Genomic DNA, 16,879 nt, shown 5'->3' on the forward strand with positions numbered 1-16,879 from the left:
AGTTAATAATAATTATCAATACTGGCTCACTAATTGTAGCAAATGCACCATTAATATGAGATGTTAATAATAACAGGAACTTGATTCTGGGTATATGGTAACTCCCTGTTCTATCATCTCAGTTTTTCTGTAATTTAAACTGTTCTAAAACGTAAAGTCTATTTAAATTTTTTAAATTACATAAACAGGGGCTTCCCTGGTGGCACCGTGGTTGAGAATCTGCCTGCTAATGCAGGGGACGTGGGTTCGAGTCCTGCTCTGGGAGGATACCACATGCCGCCGAGTAACTAGCCCCGTGAGCCACAACTACTGAGCCTGTGCGTCTGGAGCCTGTGCTCCACAACAAGAGAGGCCACTATAGTGAGAGGCCCGCCCACCGCGATGAAGAGTGGCCCCCTCTCGTCGCAACTGGAGAAAGCCCTCACACAGAAACGAAGACCCAACACAGCCAAAAATAAATAAATAAATAAATAAATAATTTTTAAAAAAATTACATAAACAGGGACTTCCCTGGTGGCGCAGTGGTTAAGAATCTGCCTGCCAATGCGGGGGACGCAGGTTTGATCCCTAGTCCAGGAAGATCCCACATGCCGCAGAGCAACTAAGCTCGTGCACCACAACTCTAGAGCCCACGAGCCACAAATACTGAGCCCATGTGCCACAACTACTGAAGCCTGCACGTCTAGAGCCTGTGCTCCACAACAAGAGAAGCCACTGCAATGAAAAGCTCATGCACCGCAACAAAGAGTAGCCCCCGCTCGCGCAGCAATGAAGACCCAACACAGACAAAAAATAAATAAATAAATAACATAATTCTAAAACGAAGCATCCAATTTAGCAACTTTTTTCAGTATGAAAAAGATATACAAATTTGAGAAATGCATGTGAACACTGTAATTTAGCAGTCTCCAACAACCACCATCTAGAAGGATTAGCAGGTATCCCATGATGTCCCAGAACCCATTTACATCTGGTAACACATTGCGATGTTTAAACTATCACACTAAGAATATTTTATTTTTCAGTTCACTGTGATCAGAAACGAAATACAGAAACTTCCTAACACAAAATTTCCACAGCTATGTTACATTTTGCACTAAATCCTTGTCAACTGAAGCAAGGCAAATATATTTCCTAGCCAGAATTGTTTAAGAAAAGCCAGTTTTTATATTAATTTCCATTTAATATCAAACTTTAAAAAAAGCCATTATAAGTAGTAATGGTTGAGCCTGAAGAGGAGAGTTTTGACTGGTGGTAGTAAAGCATATAGGTGCTTAGGAAATAAAAAACAATAATAACTACCATGCATTTCAGGCTCGTCATATACTAGGCACCAACCAGGTGCTTTACATGGACGTTCTCATTTAACCTGTGTAACACTCGTGAAAGGTAAGTATTCTTAGCCACTTTTTACAGATGAGGAAACTGAGGAAATTAAATTATTTTCCCAAGGTCAAGTTAATAACTAGCAAAGCTGCGACTAGAATCCAGGTGTATCTGGTTCACCCAGCTTTTACCCACCAAGCCATTTGCCTCCCAAGAGTGAGTGCTTTAATTTACAGTCAAGGTTACTTCTTCTAATCACCCCACTCTTTCAACAACTATTAATATGTCAGTCAGTAGCTGAACAACTCCCCCTTTCTTGGAAAGTTTCAAACTGCCTGGCAAAGTCAGGTTTAGTTGGACTTCAGGACTAAATAACCTAAATTCTACTAAAGAAATGGTATATGAAAGTTTAGAAAAAGTTACTAGGGACTAATCTAGATTATTACCCTGATAATTAAACACACACACACATAGCAGGTGCTATCTAAAGTATCTTTTTTAAAAAAATTTTTTTTAGTATTTATTTATTTATTTTGGCCGCACTGGGTCTTTGTTGTGGCATGCGTGCGGAATCTAGTTCCCCGACCAGGAGGGAAGTTCCTATCTAAAGTATCTTTTAAGACTTAAATGTGGGATTTCCCTGGTGGTGCAGTGGTTAAGAATCTGCCTGACAATGCAGGGGACACGGGTTCCAGCCCTGGTCCAGGAAGATCCCACATGCCACATAGCAACTAAGCCCATGCGCCCCAACTACTGAACCTGTGCTCTAGAGCCTGTGAGCCACATCTACTGAAGCCTGTGCACCTAGAGCCCGTGCTCCACAACAACACAGAAGCCACTGCAACGAGAAGCCTGCGCACCGCGACGAAGAGGAGCCCCTGCTCGCCACAACTAGAGAAAGCCCGCACACAGCAACGAAGACCCAACGCAACGCAGCCAAAAAAAAATACATATATATAAATAAATAAACATTTAAAAAATATGTAAATGTACTAACAGTTCTGGGTATAGCACTCTAAAGTAAAATACAGTGAGCTCAAAACTAGCTATATAATCTCTAGTGATCAATATAATCTTTCTGGAATTCAGTTTTTCAATGGAAAAACAAGGAATTATGGGTACCATTCCTTTCCCATAATTTACACTCTACGAATCTCCAAATAGATCCAAGTTCCCTAACTGGTTCCAGAACTTCTTGGTCACCTCACTCTCTTTCTCTATGAGCTAACAGGGATTTTCTGTGAGCAGGTAACCTCAGATAGTAACCAATATTGTCAAAGTGATCTATACTCTTAGCGTATCATCTGCCTTCTTCCAATGTGGGAGCGCATAAGATCAAAATGGCCCTTTATTGGAAAAGGTTCGGAAAATTCAAGATTATCATCTTCCTCCCAATCCTTCAAACTATTTAGAGTCTCATCATCTCAATAGTTTCCTTCCTGGTCTCTCCTTCCTACTGTTGAAGCAATCTTCCTAAAGCACAAACCTTGTCATGCTACTCTCCACTGCTTACAGGATAATGTCTACAATATGCTACAGGGTATCAAGCTCTCAACCATAAATCCCTCTTTTTATAACTCCTATCTCATCTCCCACCATCTCTCCACTTCCCCAAAATCGGATTTTGCTGCCATACTATATCCTAAAGTCTCCAACATTTGCAGATGCTATTATCTAGGCTTAAGGGGCTCAAATCTTCCTTATCTTCAAGTGAACTCAGATTTCTCCTTTAAGGTCCAGCCCCCAAATCTCTTCCCTCTGTGAAGCTCTAGGAGAACTGCTCCTGACAACAAACAGGGTGCATCCTTCCTCCCTCATGACACTGAGTGGGAAAGTTACCCCATTTTAAAGTCCCTTTCAGTTTTTCTGTTTACATCATGCAGAAAATCTAAGCAAGGTGCCAATTTGTCTTCAACACTTCCCTAACACTTGCTAAACTCTTCTTTTAATTAAAGACAGAGGTCTCAAACTCAGCACCTTCTGCAAACAGTAGCAAGCTAGGTTTTATAACATTGCTTTGTTTTTATTGTATTCAAGTTGCTTTCTATTTAGGGCAAGAGATCGTAGCCTTTCATTATGGTAATAACATAAAGCTTCTTTAAAAAAATTTTTAAAGGTGTCCAAATTTAAAAAAAAAAGACATTTTAAATAAACAATAGTATAAGTAGTTTGCAGATTTGGGAAAAATCATGATGTTACTCAAGGATTAAGCATGGTTAACATTGTTATATACTGATGCCTACACCTTGACAGAACTGTCAGTTACTTTTTTTGTTCATTAAATAGGTACATTTCATCATAGTATTTATGTACTATTTATACTAACCTGATAGGGCAAAAAAGGACCTAACTGCCATTTTTTAATGACCTACTACAATGTTAGCCGTATTTTATCAATCAAATAATTTGAAGATTTATTTTAATTACCCACCACTTTTAAGGGACCTAACCAATTCATACCAGAGATGGGTGTCCTTTGCAAATATTTTTTTATAAATATAATCATGTTGAATTACAATGGTTTGTCTAAATGTGTTTCCCCTTACAAGACTTACCTCCTCCAATGCAGGAATAGTTTCTTATTCATTTTATGTTTTGCTAAATTACATACTCCAAAAATCATTAGGTATTAAAAATAATGAACTCATCTTTTTCCAAAAAATGGACAGACAAGCACAGTAAGCTTTATTTAACATACATCCTTCACTCATGCATTCAAAAAATGTTTATTAAACACCTACGAAGTGCTAGGCACTGATGAATGGGACAGTTTAAGGTCTGCTCTTGAGGGACCCACATTCTCATAGGGATACATGACATTCTAATGACACTTTTGAGTCGTTGTCACAGACTGGATTTCTGCATACCCTCTATTTAGAATCCTTTGCCTACCCCTTTTAGTGGTCAGTTGAGTCCCAGGTAGGCAGCAGGGCCCAGCTCAAACTGAGGAGCCTTTACCAATCTCTTGACTCAGATACTTTCTCATAGACTATTTGCAACAAAATATTGTTTTCTCAACAAAACTCCAAGTTCCCTAAAGTAGGGACATAGTCATCTTGGTATCCCCATTACTTGGCAGAGGAACTGGCATTTAGCAGGTGCTGAATCAATGTCTGAATTTATTAAAAAATTAATAAGTAAGTGACTGAATGATGAAGAGCAATACTCCAGTTAGGAATCAGCCAAGCTGCTGCTAACTCAGCTGCAAAATGACTGAAGAACAGTAACTAAATTTAAGTTGAAAACATCTACTAACTTCCCAATGAGCATGTTTGAAATAATTATTAATGTACCAAAAAGATATTTCCTCACAATCAAGAAACATGTATCATGAGAGGGGGAAAAAATGGAAACAAGTGATACTTTAATATCTTTAGTTGGTATTTTTGAAACAAAAGTAAAACATTGTAGAAAAAAGAATGGACTTAGTATCAACTATTCCTGGCACAAGTACAGGGAACTGAAAGGCACACTACTTTGAAGATATAAGTATATAATATAAAGCTAGATAGTATCCAAAATTCAAATTAACAGTATAAGACTTCTTGTTATTACAGAAAACTCCAGACCCTACCAAAAGTGAATAAAACACAGATATCAATTTTACCCCCAATACATTAATTAATTTTCCAGAACTAAAAAAGACAAACCACAAAAATAATGAAATTCATGCATAATAAATGGTTTGTGGATTAAGCTCAGATTTTATTAGACCACACAACCGACAGAATATCAAAACACTGGGACAGCTAATATGCATTACTTAGTAAATACTAATGTACCCTCACTATTCCATTATAAAACCTTGGCTTTTTAAAATATTACTTGAAATCATTACTAATGGGACTCTTAAACAAGATTAAGTGTGAAAGACATTAAGTAAGTTATGGTACACCCCTACCATGGAATACTACATAATTATTAAGAAGGAGGTAGAGGTACATGGAAAGGTATCTACCACGTACCACTAAGTGAAGAAAGCAAACTGCAGAACGATATGCATGGTAAGATCCCAGAGGCAGTACAGGTGTTAAAACACAAAACCCCTCCCCCCCCAAAAAAACCACAAACCCCACAGTAAGACTACTTGAGCTCAAATCTCGGTTTTGCTGCTCACTAGCTAAGCAACCTTTGGCTAATTACTTCTTCTTGCCTCGGTTTCTTCATCTGCAAATGGATGTAAAATTGAAGCTTACTTCGTAGGGTATGTTCATAAGTTTGTGAGGGTTTAACAGGTTAACATATGTAAAACACTTAGCAAGAACAAGTGTTAACTATAATTTGGGGGGGAAAAAAGAAAAAATCCAAATCATATAGCATATGCATATACATGCAGGGGAAAAAAGCTTTCATTTTTGCATTGCTTTTAGTTGTTTTTTTTTTTAACAAAGAACATTTATTACTGTAGTAATTTAAATTTTTTAAAAAAGGAAAACATAATAAAAATGTGGCACTAAGAGCTCCCCTGCTGAAAGATCTGCTAGTACAATTACTTAAACACTCAAGACCAGACAAATTCTGTGAATAATAAAAAATGTGAAATTTTCAAGTCCAACAAAAAGGACACAATACTTAATCTCTCGGTATAATTCAACAATAACATGCTACACACCAACAAGGAGAACTGCAATGGTATTAAAATTATATCCCTTTTTTTTCCCCAAAGGCAATAAGTAACACAAAAATATCCACCTAATCTGGAATGCATATCAGGAACTTTCACAATTATTTAAACCTTCATTAATTTTATTAGTCTGAAGTTATATACCACCAAATCTAATTCCCTCTTATTCAACAATCTCTAATGACATCTCACTAAGACATATATAAATCTGGAGATCAAGATAAACCAAATAGTTAAAAAAAAAAACCTAAAACCCTTAGAACTCTTGAGAGGAAGATTTCACCACCCACATGCTTTGAGGAAGCTTTGGTCCCCAGCATAAACTTAGCTTCTTCCATAAATACAGTGGGTGTACAAAACTACCAAACATAAGAGCAGAAAGAGGACTTTGAGCTTCAGCTGCATTTTTGCTGAGCTGTAATACTGGTAAAGCCTGTTTCAAGATCCAAGGGTACACCCTCAAATTTAAGGAAAGCATGTAAACAGCAGACTGACATGTCTATGTCATCACATTTACCAGAATGGTAGGTACTTCATAAAATTACAACTATTTATTATCAAACTTCAAATAGCATTATTATCACTGTGTTCTACCTACAAGGAACCTTCCAGAACAAAAAAAAAGGAAGAAAATCTTGTTAGTTAAATACCTTTTCAAAAATAAATAGAAGTCTGGGCTTCCCTGGTGGCGCAGTGGTTGGGAGTCCGCCTGCTGATGCAGGGGACGCAGGTTCGTGACCCGGTCTGGGAAGATCCCACATGCCGCGGAGCGGCTGGGCCTGTGAGCCATGGCCGCTAAGCCTGCGCGTCCGGAGCCTGTGCTCCACAACGGGAGAGGCCACAGCAGTGAGAGGCCCGCGTACCGCAAAAAAAATAAAAATAAATAAAAAGTAAATAAATAGAAGTCAATAAATGTTAGCAATTACTGTCATTACTGTTATTATGATGTTTTGGAATGATGGAATAGAAACTTACTCAGAGGGAGACTTACTTAATAAGTTACGTTCCATCAGAATCCAAGTTGGCCCACCACACCCCTGAATAATTAGATATTAAAAGGCACTTTATTTTAGAGAAATCGAAGTTAGATTCCTTGGTTCTAAAGGAGGTAAAGATGAAATAAAGTCTGCGAAAAGAATTAATCTATTCTTTCCTAAGCTTTTCTGACATAGAAATCCATATTTGTAAACATTTTGCATTTCTGCCTTAAGTGCTATGACTTTTAGACCTAATGTATTTTTGTCAGGTAGTCAGGATTTATAAACAGTGAAAGTAAAATCAAGAAATGGGTCAGAGTTCTGCATTCGAAAATGAAAGGAGACAGTTCAGAGTGGGTTGAAAATAGATGACTTTAGCCTAAGTCCTAAAAACTTTTAAAATAGATGTATTTGGATAAAATTTAGATTGCTTGGGAAGATAATTTGGTTCTGATCCTGAAAAAAAGGAAATAGGCTAATATCCCAACTAAATTTCTGTCTTTTAAATTTTCCAATATTAATCCTTTCAAAAATTCACAGAAAATAAACTAAAAACATAAATTAGGTAAGGGAAAAAAAAAGAAGAACGGAACATGTTTGATGACACGCTCCCCACTAGTCTCCAGCGTGGGTGTACAGGCATTACATGGGTGCAAGCCCAAGCAAGCATCTTTTCAGACAGACATCTTAGATTAATGAACAGACATCTTGCCTGTTTTTACAGTTAAAGTATGCTTAAAGCCTTATATTTTTTTCTTTTCTTTTTATTGAAGTATAGTTGATTTACAATATTGTGTTAGTTTCAGGTGTACAGCAAAGTGATTTAGATATATAAATCTTTTTTTCAGATTATTTTCCCTTATAGGTTATTATAAGATATTGACTATAATTCCCTGTGCTATACAGTAAATCCTTGTTGCTTATCTATTTTATGTATAGTAGTTTGTATCTGTTAATCCCATACTCCTAATTTATCCCCCCACCCCCTTCCCCCTTTGGTCAGCATAGGTTTGTTTTCTATATTTGTAAGTCTGCTTCTGTTTTGAAAATAGAGTCATTTGCATTATTTTTAGATTCCACATATAAGTGATATATTTGTCTTTCTCTGACTTACTTCACTAAGTACAATATTCTCTATGTCCACTCATGTTGCTGCAAATGGCAATATTTCATTTGTTTTATGTAGAGCCTTATCTTTTTAAAATGGCTGACAAAAAAGGTGAATATGAAGATAATTTTGGCTTAATATACATAATTTAATTACAGCGTTAGTATTAAGTTATATTTTCCTTTCAGGTATAAATACTTATCAATTATCTGGTTCATCTTCAAACTTAAAAAAAAATACAGACTTCAGAAGTCTGTATTTTTTTTAAAAACATTTGCTCAACTGTTCATTTATATATATTAAATATGAGAACTTGAAGTATCAACAGATGTTCACCACTTCTTCTGATCTTTGCATTGAAGAGTTCAAAACTGGGTTTCAGCTTAGAAGCAATGAAGAACTTCCCTTCTGAAAATGTTTTTACAAAGTCGTAATACAGGGCTTCCCTGGTGGCGCAGTGGTTGAGAGTCCGCCTGCCGATGCAGGGGACACGGGTTCGTGCCCCGGTCTGGGAAGATCCCACATGCCGCGGAGCGGCTGGGCCCGTGAGCCATGGCCGCGGAGCCTGCGCGTCCGGAGCCTGTGCTCCGCAATGGGAGAGGCCACAACAGTGAGAGGCCCGCGTACCGGGGAAAAAAAAAAAAAAATCATAATACATATTGAAACATACTTAAAAAAATAAGGAAATATAGGTAACCATAAAGAAGGAAACGTTAATTATAGTTCTAAAAACCAGAAATCAAACAATTTAGTGTCTAAAGCTTCATGTAAAATGTGTACACAATACAGAAAGTATTGATCCTAGTTCCTTTACAAATGAAAATATCTTGATTAGGATTAAAGAGTTTAGGCCACAAATAATTCTATACAAACACAAGTTTAGGTAGTTCAAATGTAAAAAAACACATAACTGAAATCCTTCTTACCTAAGAGAAAATTAACTCCAGAGAAGGAAATGTGTGGGTGAAAAACCCATAAAGTTGAAGGGGAAAATTTAATCATTTAAGAAAAATTTTTTTTCAATTTTTTTTGGTCTTTCCAAAGCAAGTAAGAAGGATTCTACTTACATCAGACTTTTACCCGCCACACCCCCCCAAAAAATCATACTTTATCTTGGAGAATTGTAATGTATAACCAACTCCCCAATACTCTCACTCCTAAAAAAAAATAATAATAAATAAAAGTGAAACATCTTACAATTGGGAATATATCCACTTCCCTGCTTCAGTTTTCTGCAAATATCAGGGGTACTTTTCCCAAATAAACCAATTTAAACTAAAGCGCATCATGTTTAAAGAGTGGCAAATTTTGTATTGTTAGTTTCACCAAATAAGAGTTAATACATATTGTTGCTGTTTCCAGAACGCCATTATCAGGCAGCATCACCTGGTAAATTGCTAAGTGCCATCACTGGAAAGCTGCTCACAAACTCACAGTGGAGCCAACTGGGTGAAGTGGGAAGTGACAACGCTGTGACAGTGGCCAGGAAGGCACCAGAAGAGTAGCACTTGTTTTAAAGTCAGGGATGTGGTATGAAGGTAGAAAAGGACGAAACCAGGTTGAAAGCTGGAACACCAAAAGGTAACTACCAATTACTGAGTGAAAGCCATGTTCCTGAGGTTTTACATATATTATTATTTTTGAAGTTAATCCTGTGTGATAGCTATTGATCACCTCCATTTTACAGCTGAGGAAACAGGATTAGAAAAGACAAATAACTTACTGCATAATCATTCACCTATCATGAAGCAAACAAGGAATTCAAAACTAGATTTATCTGACTCCAGAGCCCAGACTCTTTTCATTTCCCCAGGCTGCCTCTCTGGTTCTTCAGTACATAGAATTCAGGTTCCCTGTGAGCAATTTCACTGTTGTGGGCTCTAGGAGGGAGAGATCCACCTGGAGGCAAACAGTCACATGCTATCACCTGGGGAGCCTAGAGTTTTCAGCCTTTGTTCGTCCCAAGCCACCTTTATACATAATCTTTTCTCCCGTTTTCCCTTTTACAGACCTAACACACTGGATGGATGGATGGAAGGAGAGAGGAAGGGAGGGATGGAGGGAGGGAGGCAAGCTGACTTAAGATGTTTATTTGATTTACAAACGCCTCTATCCTTGTCTTTGTTCAAGTTGTTCCCTGCACCTGAAGCCCTTCTCCAATATCCCTATAGCTAATCACATCTATGACTGAAGGTCCAGTTCAAATGCCATCTCCACACAGCACTCCCCAGTCTCCCACTCTCTCATTCAGTAGTAGTATCTCCAATCTAAATTTTCCTGACCCTTTATGTATAAAATAAATATACAAATAATATGATGCCAGATAGATATATGCTATAAATAAAATAAAGGGGCAGGGGAGAAAGAATGGCCAAGGGGGCAGTGTAAGGACCCAGAAGGTTTATCAGGCAAGACCTCTCCAAGGCAGTGATTTGTAATACGGTGTGTTTAATTCAACACAAACTATTTCGGCACCAATATCTGTTTCACAAAATACTCTTCTTCAATTCTCCATACCCTCCCCTTAATCTTTTCCACAAATAGTCTGCCGTAGTGGTTTTTCATTACTGCTATTCTTTTAGAGGAAAAAAAAATCTCACACAAGATGTTGACAGATGCTTTACAAACAGGTGCAAATTTCAAATCACGAATATTCTGAAAAAATGTTAAAAGTGATTTGTCAGTGAGAAGTCTTATGCCAAAATGAAGCTGAACTACAAGAATTTAAAATGGAATTTCAAGAAAATGACGTATCGACTCTTCAACTCTATAATCTGCAAGTTTACTTTCTATCATATATGGAAAGAAGAATGGCAATAGGAAAATATACTTGAAGAGAGATCCTGCAGTTTTTCACTTAAGGATAGATGGGGATTTCCCTGACAGTCCAGAGCTTTCACTGCCAAGGCCAGGGGTTCGATCCCTAGTTGGGCAACTAAGATCCCACAATCCACACACGGCACAGCCAAAAAAAAAAAAGACAGAAAAATTAGAATATCCTCACCCCTTTAAAAGCCACACTATCTACATGACTTAAAGAAAACCAGCACATGCTAAAATTTTCTTTCACAGGCTTATACAAGAGCTTGGAAGGCTCAACCCCTTCAATCACTTGGAACTAGGAGATGCCTTAACACAAAAGTCTAAGGGCCAAAGTACTCACTTCCCTTTCTTCCTCAGATTATTTTGCTGATTCCCCAGTACCCTGAAAGAAATATCTGTGGTCTATTCTATCTCTGAAAACTATTACTCTGATCCCAGTCAAATCTTTTCTCTTACTTCCCTGATTACAAAATTCCCTCTTTCATCGACACTATCGTCCTATCTGCCTTGACTTTTTTCTTATCTAATGAGAAACATATTCTTCCAGGCAGGCCTATAGATCCCCAAAACTTATTTCTACTTCAGGAATTCTTAATCTTTTTGTGCCATGGGTTTCTTTGGTGGTCTGGTAAAGCCTGTGGATCCCTTCTCAGATTGCTTTTAAATGCATAATTAAATATATGTGATTACAAAAACAACTAATTATACTGAATATTAGCAAAACAATGAAAAAACCCTGATATTGCAATATATGTACACCTTTATTATCACATTAAGTAACAAGATCTAACAGTGGATTCAGTAATACCATAATTCAAAAAAATTATAAGCATAAATGATATTTTTTAAATGTTTATTGGAGTATATCACAAATGATATTTTAAGATATCTGCAACAACTGTAAACATGACACAAAAATATCTGTAATTTTTATTGGTGACAAAGTCACAGGCATTGCTAATTCTACTGCGGTTTGTTGCTTACATTCATTATTGAAGGAAATGATAATACAGTTATCAGATAATAAAAATAAAAACATGATTTTATCCCCATTCTAGTTCAAGGAGCCCCTGATTTCTATCCACCAACTGGTGAATCCCAGGTTAAAAATCCTTTCTAGTTCAAAACCTTGCTCAAACTGATTTTTGCCACCAATTTTAAAATAAAAACACTGATTTCTCCTTTGATCTAGCTCTCATCTGAACATACCACCATGCCTCCCTGTTTTCACGCAGATGTATACACAGAACCCTGTTTATTTCTATGACTTGCCTATCCAGCACCCATTTAAATTTTGCCAGTCAATAAAAGGCGAAATTGAAGGAAAGGAGATGGAAGCAACCAACAGCTCCTCACTTACAGACCTCCAACAGGAAGTATAAAGATGCCAAGTATGGTGTGTACGTTTTTGGTAGGTGGGCTGCCCGACCCGTGAGTCCAGCTTGTCAAGAGTCTCCGAAGCAAGACATCTTCACCAGCGGCACTCAGAAGACATTCCACCTCCTCCTCGCCTCCCATACTCAGTTCCCTGGCTGCCAGGTCGCTCGCCTCTGGCTCTCACCCGAAGCCACCCCGCGGTCCTCCTGTCCCTTCCCATCCCATCCCCCACGCGTCCCTCCCTCCAGGCCGCCCCAGGCTGCCCTGGCCCCTGAGCGCCGCCACATCTCTCCCTGGACCTAACCGTGTGCCCCCACCCCCACTTCTCCCCTCACTGCAGAGAAGGGCCCAGGGGTCAGCTGGACCCGGCGGCCCACCGTCAGCGCAGGCTGCGGCCCTAGGCCGAAGCAGCACGGCCGCCAGGCAAGGAGCCGCGCACTCCGCGCAGCTGGATCGGGGACGTGCACTCACCAAGATCATGCGGAGGAGGGCACCGATGTCTGCGCAGGACCGCCACTCGGCCTCGGAGCCGTTGCCCTCGCGGCGAACTGCCACCGCCGCCACCACCACCGCCGCCGCCGCCGCCGCCGCCACCGCCGCCACTCGCTAGTTGGCTTCCCTGCGTCCTGCGGCGGCGGTGCCGCCACGCCATGGCGCGTGCGCGGCGCCGCGGGGGCGCCTGGGACTAGTAGTTCAGGCCGGCAGCCAGCGGTGCCTCTTCCGCTTTTACCACCCAAGTCCGCTGCAGGCTGGAGCCGTCTTGAGCTACTGGGGTACCGCGAAACGGCTTCCGGAAAATTGTTCACCAAACACTCGCCCTTGCTTCCGCGTACGGTACTGCTGGATGTGAATAATCCGGCTGAGCAAGTATGTGTAAAGTAAAACAATTTAGAGCATTTATGTTTTAGATAACAAGTGTCACTTGGCCAGAACACATCATTTGAAACACACACACCCATACACCACTCTTCTTCCTTTCTGTCAAAAGGGTCATTAATTGCCTTTGTGTTATCTGGATTTTCAGTCTTAAATCTGATTTCCCACTCCTTTTATCAAATTTTACTTGACCATACAGTTTTTTAGGTCGATTGACAATTTATCTAATACAAAATTTTTTATAAAAACAATTCATATATATTCAAATATAAAGTTAACTGAGCTGAACAGTCCTAGAAACCTTAGAATTGGAAGACAGCTTAAAGGTCATTAGTCCACCTCCGGCCCAGGCAGGAACTCCAGCCAGATAGTCATCCAACTTCTCTTTCAAACAGTTCAAATTTCAGGGTGCTCACTTCCTTAAATAAGGAGGCCTGGTCAACTGTTGGGCAGCATTAAATGTTAGAAAGTTCTTCTGCTGAACAAAATGTACTTCCCTTTTACTTTCTTCCATTGCTAGTTGTTATGCTGCCTGCAGCAATATAGAATGTTTTGCACTTGATAGTCTTTCAAAAAATTGAACACAATGATTATATCGTCCAACACTAGGAGTCTCCAGACCAAAAAAAAAGGCGTCAGTTTTGCAACAAGTTCAGATTTGATTCCGCTCCCAGACTGCTTTCCATTCAGTCATCCTCCTTGATGTATTATCTTTAAAAATTGTCAAAATTTGCCTCAGATTTATAGCCTTGTTTTATTACCACAAGAGCATTCTATGGTAAACTGGTCAGGTATTATTGCTATCATATTGCCATTCAACTGAATCAAGAATTCCACCAGATCAAAGATTATTCCTCAGCTCTGTTATAAAACATTGTCCAAAGCAACAAGGGAATGAAAAAAGCAACAGGATATGGTTTACAATTTAGGGTAAAAGGATAATTCACACAGATTAAGGATCATAATAATAAGCTAAGGTGCAAAGTACTCCAGATTCCTGGCGAAAGTCTTCATCAAATTGAGTGGCCATGACTTTAAGAAGGAAGTTAACACTTGGAAGATACTGAATGGTTGGATTTGAAGAAAGAAATGGCATGTGACGATTGCTAAGGAAGAACCCAGCCTGAGCAGTTTGCTCTCACTTAACACTGAGTACAGTACTATAAATGGGCTGGACCACACAGGCCAGGTTAAGGGGAAAGGAAAGGGCCCCCAAAGTTGCAAAAAGCTCTTGAGGGTTGTGAAAAAACCGCACTGTATGTAGTAAGTAAAAAGGGCACTGGGATGGTCAATTAGTTGTTCTGAGCCCTTCTCTGTCAACCTACAAATGAAGAGCTTGAACTAGGTAAGTTGTTCTCAATCTTTTTTTCCAGCCAGCGCATCCAAGGAACACAACCTGCACATTAGAACAATGATCACAACAACAGTAAATCTTGTGGAATATGAAGTATTTTTCTCAACGCCTTTTACACAGGGGAAAGTGAACTCAAGAGGTGAAAAGACACTCAATAAATAGTACTCCTTGAGGGCAGAGAACCCCGTCTTATTCACCACTGTCTCTCTGGAACCTGCCATACTACCTAGGATGTAATATATATCTTCTTTAAAAAAAAATGAATGGGATGAATAAACAGTAAACCATGGCCAAAGCCTTTTTCCTTCCACTATATCATTCAGCCTTCCTTGACATACAGGGATATGAAATTGCTTGTCCATAGTCACAGAATTCGTACCAGATCTTGGTCAGAGCTCAGTTCTTCACACGCTCATCCTCATACTCTGCAGACCACTCTGCCACAGAAGCAGAGAGCAGTGACATACTCAGAATTTTTTTTAATGTTCTTTCCTTCATTTGTGCACAGCCAGTCTTGGAGGTAAGAAAAGAAAGCAGGTGCTATGCCAAGTGATTTCGGGGTCTTTGGCAAGTATTTCTGGACAAAAATATTTTTTCCTCACATCCATGAAAGCCCCCTGAAATGTCATCCTTAGTGTTAGAAACATTGAATCCTGGATGTTAGAGCTGAGTATCAGAGATCATCTAGTCCAATACCTGCATTCGTTTGAATTTGGAGGCTGTCCTCAAGAGATCCTAATTAAAAAGCACATGCCCCTGGGAAAAGTTACATTTAAGTTATTATGCATCTATACTTAGGAAAGAAATACGACAGTTAATTGAGAGCAAACCATACCAGAAAGAAAAGCAGGGCCATATCCAGAAAAAAATAAAGATTAGGAAGAGGGAGAGCAAGATGAAAGGGAGAAAAACAAGGACTTCATCTATGTGCAATTTTTTTAATCTATTTGGCACACAGTTTGGGAAATGAATTAATTTGAACCAGTACATACTTAGGTGTAGATAGCTACAGCTTGTGCAAAGATTAATCTTAGTGTCTAATCTGAGTCAATTAAATTATAAACTAGGTGATACGTAAATATAGCAATAACATGGATAGAAACCAATGCAGCAGATAATGAACTCTGAGACTGTATTTTCTTTTTTAATTTATTTTTTAAAATTTAAAAAATAATTATTTGTTTGTTTTGGCCGCGCCGGGTCTTAGCTGCGGCACATGGTGCATCTGGCTCTTTAGTTGCGGCATGCATGCAGGATCTAGTTCCCCAACCAGGGATGGAACCTGGGCTCCCTGCACTGGGAGCTCGGAGTCTTACCTACTGGACCACCAGGGAAGTCCCTGAGACTATATTTTCAACTGTAAAACAGAAACGTCACCAACCCTATCTATCCCGTAGGTCAAAGCTTTTTACCATAAAGCAAAACACAAATGTTATGTTTTGACATAGTTCAAACTCAAACAGCAGGCAAACATTCAATGCTAAAGGCTAACTTAGTCGTTTTTTGTTTCTTAATTTCTTTTATAAAATTTATTTTCAATCTGACAAGTAATATATTAATTCTTGTTCTTGAAAATGTATACAATACACAACATGGATGGACCTAGAGATGTCATACAAAGTGAAGTAAGTCATACAGAGAAAGACAAATATCATGATACCACTTAATGTGGAATCTAAAAAATGATACAAATGAACTTATTTACAAAACAGAAACAGATTCACAGACTTAGAAAACATACAGTTACCAAAGGGGAAAGGTGGGGGGGAGGGATAAACTAGGAGGTGGGGATTAACATATACACAGTGTTATATATAAAACAGATAATCAACAAGGACCTACTGTATAGCACAGGGAACTCTACTCAATACTCTGTAATAACCTATATGGGAAAAGAATCTGAAAAAAAATAGATGTATGTATACATATAACGAAATCACTTTGCTGTACATCTGAGTCTAACACAATATTGTAAATCAACTATACTCCAATACAAAAATTTTAAGAAAAAATAAATAAATAATAAAGTTTAAAAAATGTATACAATACAAATAAGTCAAAAGTTCCTCTTGATTCCCCCTCAATTCCATCCAGTAGCTACTTCTGTCAATTTGATAGGTATCTGCCCAGATTTGGTGGTGGGTTGTTTAACCCAAATAGAATCACACTGTACATAATGTCCATGTTCTATAACGCTTTTTTCATGTAAAAGTAAATCCTGGCATCTTTCCATATGGATACATAAAAATCTACCTCATTGTTTTGAACCTTGCACAGTATTTCCATAGTACAACCTACCCTAGTTAATTTAGCGTCCCCTGTTGATGGACATTTAGGTTGACTCATCACATTTTGAATAACAAAAAATACATGTGAATTAACTATATGTTATTTCTTAATGGGAAAATTTTTCT

The 16,879-nt window shown here is 38.6% G+C and overlaps 1 protein-coding gene across 6 annotated transcripts in view; it reads right to left on the reverse strand.

The window, feature by feature from the left end:
• Positions 1–12,792, reverse strand: part of GAPVD1 (GTPase activating protein and VPS9 domains 1) — a 72,172-nt gene extending 59,380 nt beyond the window's left edge. For all 6 annotated transcript variants that reach the window (XM_082842748.1, XM_082842746.1, XM_082842747.1 and 3 more), the window contains exon 1: positions 12,707–12,792. The gene's annotated coding sequence lies outside the window, so the exon portion shown is untranslated. The remainder of the gene's footprint in view (positions 1–12,706) is intronic.
• Between the last annotated feature and the right edge of the window lie 4,087 nt (positions 12,793–16,879).

This window comes from Leucopleurus acutus (assembly GCF_964270905.1).
Source record: "Leucopleurus acutus genome assembly, chromosome: 7".
Classification (NCBI taxonomy): Eukaryota; Metazoa; Chordata; class Mammalia; order Artiodactyla; family Delphinidae; genus Leucopleurus; species Leucopleurus acutus.